Genomic DNA, 10,515 nt, shown 5'->3' with positions numbered 1-10,515 from the left:
GCTTGAAGTATTAGGCCCAAGCCTAGCCCTAAAATTTGTGGGCCTGATTTGGCCTGGGCCCGGGCTGAAATGACCACCCCTAGTTTCATCCATGCTAAGTATCTAGGATTAAGAGTAGAAGCAGATGAATTTGTACCTAAGAATTTTGGGGTTTTTACCGTTCAGTCTACCTCTGAAATTCTAGCTCCATCGTATAATTGGGGTAGGTGCCAGATCGGAATTGATGCCAATTCATGGGTGGATATGGGTGTTATAGGTGGAGGTGTTCATAAATTTGAATTGTTGTAGGTATAAAATTCAAATCTGAATTCTGATGTAGAGTGCAGTCTAAAAATCCCAAGATTTTTTTGGTGGACAAGGTAATTAACATACCCATCTATGACCCCTTCAATCTCATGAGTGCAAAAAATTGGAAGAAATTATGCTCTCCACACCAAATAGTTAGCTCCTTTAAGCTTCAAAGGAAGGTATAACATGTGATGTTGGAGACATTGACTATAGAAGAGAGAAAGTTGTGAGAGAATTGGAGGTGACTGATGAAGAGGAGAAGGGTAATTAGTGGAGAGTCCTAGGACTCATGTTTCCTTATCTGGCTAGAAATCCTAGTGAAGAATCCTACAGCTACCAATGCCTAACCTTCAGCATTTTTCGCTTTTAGGTTTTGGGTGTGTTTGGTACATTGCTGTTTTTAGCTGAAATGTTTTAGGTTTATGAATACAAACTAGTGAGAAATGTATTGTCATATCAAATATGAAAAGTCACTTCAAGAAGATAAATGCATGTGTAAGATTGATCGTTGACATGTATAGTTGAAATAGCAATATGGTATCAAACACAACCTTTATTAGCATTAGACCAAAGCAATAGAGAGGTCATTTCAAATGCTCCATCTATATTACAAAACAATGCCTCGTGATTTAATTGAATAGTAAGCAAGTTACCAAAAAATGACCTTTCAGCAAATCAAGTGGAACTACAATAAAGAAAGCAAATAAATAGATTTTTCAATATCATTTCTTTTTTCGGGCAATGTAGACTTTTCCCTAACATCAATAACCAATCAAGTATAAAAGCATTCTTGTCATATTGTTCAAGAATTCTAAATAATTAGAAGGTTTCATCTACTTCAATTCCTTACACAAATACAGCTATACCATATTTCCATCATGAAATTTGACACCCCTTTACTATTTTCTTATCTACTTCAATCTTTTGATGAACAAGTTGAATATATTCTTTGCAAGAAAGCATTATCCCCTCTTATTAATTTCAATTTCTTCCCCACCCATGAAAAGAATATCAAATGACATGATGATTAATGAAGAAAATTGTAATGTTTTAAAATGTGATATTAAGGCTTAGTTTGGAAGGAGTACAAATATAAATATGTAGAGTATAAAATCTTGTATTTTTTATTATTTTATATGTATCTGTATTGTATATATTTGTATTTATAGGCTCAGTTTGGAAGGAGTACAAATACAAATATGCAGAGTACAAAACCTTATGTTTAGTATTATTTTGTATGTATATATTTGCACTGTATATATTTGTATTTGTACTCCTTCACTGAGCCTAAGGGTCAATTTGGAAGGAGTACAAGTATAAATATATACTGTGCAAATACATAAAAATATAATACAAAATATAAGATTTTACACTCTACAAATTTGCATTTGTACTCCTTTTGGGAGAAAATTTGTGTTTATAGGGTACAAATGATGATGAACTTACTAGAATTCTGGACAAGAAACACTCAGGAAACATCCAAGGTCAGCTTCTGGAAAAAAAGTTTTCACTGAAAATTCCGTTTCGTTCTTTGTTTTCCCCTTTCTCTTATTTTTCTCTCTCATGTGCAGGATTTTCACAGTGAACTGAGTCTTGAATCCCGCGGTGCAAATCAGCTTCCTCTGGCTAGTTGTCTAAAAAGTGTTCACCTCCACTTCTTAGCCAAGCCTATTTCTTGTTAAATGAAGTTTTAGGCTTCAGCTCAATAATCTTCTTGTCACTTAGACAAAGTAGAAACTTAATCTTTCTTTCAAAATTTGAACCTTCTATAGCCTGGTATACAAGCCAAAAAATCTGATAAATGGTGAACGCTACTAGATTATGCTAATAACCAAATAGTTGTTTTCTAGTCGATCCACATGAAAAAATAATAATAATAATATCTAATAACTGCCTAGGAACCTTCCACCTGAAAACATATTCCCCTATAAATCTGTTCTCATGGGCAATTTTCAGCCCAAAATCCTTTACACCTTACATCCAAGGGTTCGACTATAATATCGAAAAGACATGATACGAAAAAAACTTATAACCAATCAATTAGTATCACAAAAGTAATAACCAATAAGATGGTATTGATCAAAATTCACAGTGGTTTTGATTGTTTGGATTGGTCTAAACTCTTCTAATATCATGACTTTCCGGCATTATAGGTTTTCCCTACATCCAAACCAAGGTTTTTAATGGGCAGTTTCTGAACAAAAACTTAGAGTCTTTGGATGCATAAAGAGTTGAGGCCCAATGTACCAACCTTGGTTTCCTGGCCTAAAGAGATGATCAATCAGGTGGTATTAATCAAAAATTCACAGGGTGATTTAATTAGTCAAAATTCTTCTGATATCATGTCTTTCCGGTATTATAGATTTTTTCTATAATTTTTTTATTTTTGTATATCATGTCTTTTTAAAGTCATAGTTAAACCATAATATATAAGTATACATTTGTTGATAATATAAGGGTTCGACTATGATGCTAGAAAAACTTACAACCAACCAATCAACATCATAAAAATGTCATCCAATCGCATGGGTTTTCATCAAAATTCACAAGTTTTGATGTTTTCATCAAAAAAAATGTCATCCATAATATATAAGTATACATTTGGTCGAAGTCTTTCCGGTATCATGTTTTTCTGGCTTCATAGATTATTTACCATATTGATAAATACTAAATATAGTTTTGGCATCTCTTATTGTTATTGTTATTTTATTTTTCATCCAGTTTTTGCTATGATGGAAAATTTGACCATTCAATCAAGAACATTTTTTTGTTCATAAATCATTGAAGAAGGTGCCGTAAAGGCACATTGGACATCTTAAAAATTTTTAATGTGATGTGAAGATTCGGTCATTAAAACTGATCAACTGCATGTTAGTGGAGGAATTGAAACAAACAAACCCTAAACTATAAAGGCTGAGTATGTTAATACTCATCAGAAAAACCCTAGAATACAAGGGGCTAAGTATGTTAATAGGTATTCCCAAGAAGAAGAGGTAAAAGTAATTTATCCAATAAAGAAAAAGAACAATAACAACCCAATTGTGCTCTCAACACAACTGTCCTATCCCCATTTGCTACAGAACTCAATACAGGGTTGCAATTTTGAACCGGGTGTCCGGTCCAAAACTCATGAATTATGGATCCCTTCGTGAACTCGGAGAGCAAATGCCTTGTGCAGCAGCACCAGCCGAATTGACAAGACTCCGAGCCCCAACCATACAATGTTGCGCCAGTACGGACTGAGGTCAGCTGATTTTGTCATACTCGGTCGAATGTTTGGATTATGCCAAATCCAAGGTCTCATGCATGATCTGGCCGATTAAGACTGATTAAAACAAATTAGAGGGTGATTAGGACGAGTCTTGCCATGAATGGGCCAGGCTGAGGGCTGTTCTTGCTTGGTTTGTGGCACTTGTTATTCCAATTTGAGTTAATAATTCAAAGAGCAAGATGACCGTGGGCCCACTCGTGACCTCGGCCCACAACAATAATTCGAAGTGAGTGAGTGGGCCACTGGACATCCCAAAGGGGAAAGAGACAGGGTTCAGTTTGGGAGGGCTGATCTGAAGATTCAGTTAAGCTGGTTCAATTGTTTTGAAGCGTTCTAAATCTGGCTTTTAGCTATGTTTGATGAAAATTTTAAAGAGCTCAAACTGATTCCTTCAGCCTTTTAATTTAGCTAATTCCAACTTTTCAAGTGCCTTAAATAAACAATTGAACCAACTTAGCTGAATGTTCATCTTAACCTTTCCAAAGGGGCACATATTCAAAAAGGCTCAGCGAGTCAGCGGATCGTCTTTCAACCAACAGGCTGACAGCCAATTAGGGCCGTCAAGATTTTTCATTAAAATAGTTTAGGCTGTGTTTGGTTGTAGTGCAATCTTAATGAAAAGAATACAATTTTTGGTTTAATTTTGTTTTGGGTTTTACTCCGTTTTGTGTAAAGTCTTATTTTACTTCCTTTATACTGCAATATTCAAATAAAATAAAAGTAAATTTTGAAAACAAAAACAAGTCAAAATTTACACTCATATCATTTACACTACTATAGTTTTACATCAATGCAAATTTATTTGCACTGCAACCAAACACAGCCTTATAGGTGGTGGTCCATGGGGGGACAACCTCGAAAACCAAAGCTGCAGCCCTCCAAATGGGCACAAGATACAGCGGTTACCCCATCCCAGGGACATTAAGCACTACAAGCAGAGGAACCAAAGTTTTAAATTTGACCAATCAATTCAAATCTCTGAATTCGAATCAGAGTAAACTGAATTGTTTTGCCATCATATTCCATCAAATAAAGAAATAACGTGCAATGCAATTTGATTAGAGAAAAATGAAGGGAATTTGGATAATCCTATATTTGTATAGCAATGTTGATAATTAATTTAGATATTTATTGGATTGAATTAGGTTATATCCGAATTTGATTTAATAAATTAAAATAACTTCTAAGTTTGATGTTGGAATTCGACCAACAATCATATTTAAATTATTCGAATTCAATTAAATTATATCAAATTTTGAATATAAAAATTGATTTTTTTTTATTACTATTTACATCCCTATAATAGGCTATATCTTTTTTTTTCGTTTGTTAGCTTTTGGTTGTTTTAAAGAATTGAATCTTAACACATATACACACACATTGTGAAAACTAATAAGTCATTTTCAGTGCAATTTTGCGATGAAGAGGACTCGTCACACTGGGCCCAATATGGATAGTATATCAAACCTAAAACTTTAAAGAGTGAAAAATATCAGAGGTTGAATGTCTCAACTCTAAGGGGGTGTTCTTCGGCTGAATTGTTTTTGTTGTGAGATCCAAAAATAAGTATGTTATTGGAAAACATGTTATTGTTTGTGTCTGTGTGTCTTATTAGTTTTTAAATATGAAATCAAAGACATGTAATATAACTCTTTTCATTTAATGATCTTTCATTATCTTTCACAAATCATATAATATTTGTGCTCCGAAGTTTGTTTTTGTTTTAAAGACCATCCTTTTGATGATTTTAAAAACATGAAATGCTTTTCGAAACAAAACCAACTTATTTTTACTTCTCAAAATGAAAACAAAGTTCAAGAACACAACTTTTGTGTTTTTTTGCCAATGTGTCAATTTAAAGGAGAAAACAAAAAAAAAACAAAACAAAAACAAAGACATTCACATTATTGTAAAACACCCCCCTAAATCAATTGTGCTTTTGATTCATCTTGCTTTGTTGTAGATACTACGGTTTTCGAACCATAGTTGACCCAAACAGTTGGACCATTTGGCGTGGAAATCATCCAGTCAACTAGTTCTGTTTCACCCCTGAACTGCAATCTTGCCAAAAAACCGTTGGTTTGGTCAACAACCCATTTATCTAGACAATCAATTCGTCAACTTGTTTGACCCGAACAACAGTTTTTCACTATATTTTTATTTTTAATTATAACAGGTCATCCATTCAGACTGGACAGTCGAACCACTAACCTAAAAATTGGTGGCCAAAGCAGTTCTAGTTCTTTCAGACTATCTATCAAGAAGTTTAAAACATTGATAGATAGTGGCAAGAAGTTTAAAAATAAAGAACCCATTATAATGGGTTTTCCTTACTGAGATGGACATTAATTGTTTATGCCAATATATTAACCCAGCAATACACCAAGTACTAAGAATTAGGACATCTGGCCACTTTTGAAGGTTGATAACCTCAAATGTCCTAACTCAATTATTGGTATTTAGGCTGCATTTGGAAAAGGTGCAAAAAGTGTAACTATGCACTCTGATTTGCATCCACAATTACATTACAACTAAAAGTTATTTGGTAAGAAAGTAAATTTGTCAATGCAAAACTAATCCAATTTTGCTTTTGCATGAACCATAATGCACTGTATATTTGCATAGACACTATTTGCATCATTTCCAAACACAGCCTTGCCTTCAAGTGGCCTACTTGGTAAAGTCTTAATCACTCGTTATTCATCCAATCAAACCACCAAGTGAGGCCACTTACGTCCATTCCACCAAGAAAAGGATTGTGATAACTGAAAAGCACGAGTAGCTACATAGCCTACATATAGGTGGAATTGAATCAAAATAAAGTAATTAGGCGGTCCTGAGCTCAACTTCAGTGGCCCTGATTGTTTGATGTGAACTGCTCGAACAAGGTCTGCTCCGCCCAAAAATAAAATCAAGAAACCAGTGGAAAGGTTTGTGGTCCTCCAAGCTTTTCTGATCCTTCTTTTCTAACACCTGAGGTTACAAAGGTTTCACTTGATTCTACTTTCAAATCATCTCATCTGATTGTCCAAAATAATGTAGTTTATGGGTATAGACATAGAGCCAAGAGGGCCAACTGAATAGTAGGTGGTATAAAGTATCACAATATCTTCAAATATGTTTGTTTTCTAGTGTTGTAAGGTTTAAAGTATTGATACTCTGGATGCATAAAATTCGTATATCAAGAGTTTCGTTCCATCAAAACTCTTTGTTTAGGGATGAAAATACGATCCAACTCTATATTTAGCATATTGATCATGATCCTGAAAATCGATACATACGATATGATGCAATACATTGCAGTACTTTGAATCTTGGAAACTATATATAGCTCTTGGTGGGTAGCTAGTTGTCACGAGGTGTCAAGGTTGAGATTATATGACTCGACACTACTGTGAAGAGGGCTGATGGAAGAGGTTTCAAGAATACTCTAAAGACTGTTCAAGGAAATTTCGAAAGCATTTTAAAAGCCTCATGAACACCCTTGAACTTTGCACATACTTGTACATACTTCTAGAACTATTCTAAAGCATTCATGTACCTAAGGGATTAATATAATTTTAGAAAAATGAAGAGTTTAGAAGCAAGTCTTGAACATTCATGTTCTAGAGAAATCCTTTAAAGATGTGGAAGTGCCTATAAATGGACTGGGGACCCTTTCCTTCATTTGCATTTACCAAGCAATCAAGTATTGTATTCCTCTCTTAAGCAATTCAAGGAATTCTTTTGAATTCTTCGTCTCTCTTTCCTTTATGAGTATTGTGCCTTTGTTACCTAAGTGTGTACCTTAATGTGAGGGATGGGTTGGTGAACTACTTAGTCTCAAGAATCATGAGAGCACTCTAAGTGAGAAAGGTTGATTTGTGGAACGACAAGCTACTGTTCAAGTGCCTCACAAGACGCTAGAGGAGTCTAAGTCCATAACATAGTACTCACTTATGCATGTTTATGGCAAAAGCCTAACCTCATAATATGGTTAGATGAATTGAGAACTGCTTGTGTACTGTGAAAAATCAAATGCTCCAAGAGCATCCATGCAAAGTCGAAACATTGCATGGATGTGAAGAATCCTAAGGCTTAGTTTAGAAAGAGTACAAATATAAATATGTATAGTATAAATACATACAAAATAATACAAAATGTAAGGTTTTACACTACATTTTTTTATTTATACTCTTTCCAAATTGAGCCTAATTAACTTCACCAACGTTCTTTTTGTCAAAGCTTTCATAGCAGAATTTGAGTTTGAACTTTTTCAATTTCTAGTAATACATCCATGAAATTAATCCATTTAATGTCCAATATTCACTCTTGAACAAATCAAATCTCTGATACTTTCAACTGTATATCCTTATGTTAGGTATTTCTGAATAATGCAAGGTTTGGAACAAATCAAGCTGTTTTAGGTTCATTTAATTTTTAGCCAAATTAGATAAATCTGTGCAGGGACAGAAGAGAAAGGTAGAAATGTAGAGCTATGGAAATCACCAGCATCTTCATGTCCAATTGTCCATAATGTAGGAATTAACAAAATGCATGATCATTAGTTTCATATATGCGCAACTAATTCCATGGGACTGTATGACTCCTTAGTAAAACTGAATGGATATTAATTTAATAGAAATCACCTGCATCTGCATGTCTAATTTGTATTTATTGGTAGTGCAAATTTTGCATCCCAAAAACTGGATTATAATTTGCACCACCCACCCTCTACCGATTGAGAGGTGATTCAATTGGTATGTTAGTTGGTTTGCTCCAGAGTAGATGTGGATTCAATTCTCACAACCACCAACTTTTGGGAAGGTGTTATTAGTGGTATGTATCACCAAATACCAAAAAATAATAAATTAATTAATTAAAATTACACCACCCTCCTACATCAATTCTCTCTATTTCAAGTGGGGATTACATCATTTTGCTTCTTACCTCATTCCCAAACCAACAATCGTCCTCCTTTCTCCATTCTCCTTCATCTAAGCTGCAGACACATCATTTTACTTCTCACAAGCAAATAAGACAAAAATTAAATCCAAAGAAAAAGTAAACCAGAATTTATACTCACCTATATGCACTTCCATACATGTACATCATCAGTGCAAATGAATTTGCACCACAAACAGAGCCCGAAAGAAATTGAATTTATGCCAGATGTGAATGAACAGAATATATATATATATATATATATATATATATATATATATATATATATATATATAATATATATATATATATATAATTTTATATGACATATAACAAGATATCTAGTGCTGGGCCAAAGTTGAATAAAGCCTAGCCCAAGCTCAACAGGGGGCTCATATTGTAGACCCTGTGCAATCTAGACAAACCAGGACTCGGGCCCAATGCCCCATCCTAGTTAGAAGGCCAATCTTTGTGTGTATGTTTTTTATTATTATTCTAATTAATGTTCCCTAAAAATTCAGATCAGGCCTGATAGCCAGATCAATAGGCTCAATGTTGCATTAGTATATTTTTTGGGTCTGTTTGGTTTGTAGTTGGAATTAGAATGGTCTATTCCTATAGTCTATTTGGTTCAAACAAAAATGGGAATGAAAATTGGAATCAGCAGGAATAAGATTTCATTCCCAAGGGAGGGGCAGGGAATAGCCATTCCCTCAAATGAGGGAATATTATTCAATGAGATTCCAATTATGTCCAATCAAACAGCTGGAATTGGAATAGCCCATTCCAATTCCAATTCCAAACCCCTATTCCTGCAAACCAAATGAGGCCTTAGATCATATTCACATTCAATCCAAAAAAAAATAACAACCATCTTTTAATGTCCAAGCATAACCACCTTTCTTTCAAAGAGGAAAAAACTCTGCTTAAATATCAAGACTGGTTAGGGTCATGATCTACCGGGCTATCAAAAACAGCTGGGGAGCCTATTTTCAGTGCAGAAAGACCAAAAACTTCATTTGAAGCTTTCCGATTTTTGGCTTTTTTGATCTTTCTGCATAGTTATCTTGGAGACTTTCAGTCTATAAATACCAAATGAGAGAAGACCTTTCTTGGGCTTTTAAACTTCCCACAGACCAAAAAACGCGCCAAACACCACCCATATTCTCTTCAACAAGGGAAAAAAAAAAAAAAAACATCAGACACATTGGACCTCTCCACATAGGGTCAACTGTTAGAACTGGAACTGCATGATGTATGCAGTATTTGTGTTCAATTTGTTGACGGACTAATGCAAATTGGCACCAATGATCAAGTTGTCGAGGTGATTACTTGGCACCCCCTCCACATAAGAGGTGCAGGACCAAACCCATGGAACTGCGAGGTCTCCGTGGTATGACCAATGGGCCTCACAAGCAAGTCTTTAAAAACCGGCTCAGAAGCAGAACCACTTTTCCCTCTGGTTTCAAATTAAACAGTTTTTCTATCATACTGTCAACTGTCAGATATGGTCAGATTCTAATTTCCAATGTAAAATAGATGTCCAAACTTTTTCAAAACTTTCAAATGGTTCCTCTCTTGCCTTTATTTTCTAGTAAGAGTTCCGTTCTCTCTCTCTGGTGAAACCATATTTTTCAAAACCAGACCGAACTGGGCGGTTGGACTGGAAAAACTAGAAACCGGTCAGATGATCAGTTCTGTTTTCCCCAAAATCGGATTTTTTCCAAAAAGAGTTGATATGATCAGAAAACCACTGATCCGGGTGGTTGAATTGTTCAAACCGTACAATAGTTTTGACCTTTTTTTGTCAGAATGGGCCGATCATTCAAATTGAATGGTCGTACTGTTCGACCCAGGAACCAGACCCCTGACCAGTTTTTATCACCTTGGGTGAAACCATGAAAACAAACCATCAAATCTATTTTTATCACCAAGAAAAAGAAAAGAAAATAAAGAAAAAGGGAAAGAAAAAAACCCAGTACAGAAAAGAAAACCCTAAGTTTGCTTATTTGATTCATCGAATAGAACAAATG

The sequence above is a fragment of the Nelumbo lutea genome, chromosome 2 (genome assembly GCF_056320005.1).
Source record: "Nelumbo lutea isolate HS-2025 chromosome 2, American lotus-T2T, whole genome shotgun sequence".
In the NCBI taxonomy this organism is placed as follows: domain Eukaryota; kingdom Viridiplantae; phylum Streptophyta; class Magnoliopsida; order Proteales; family Nelumbonaceae; genus Nelumbo; species Nelumbo lutea.
Note: the sequence above shows the minus strand (reverse complement) of the source record.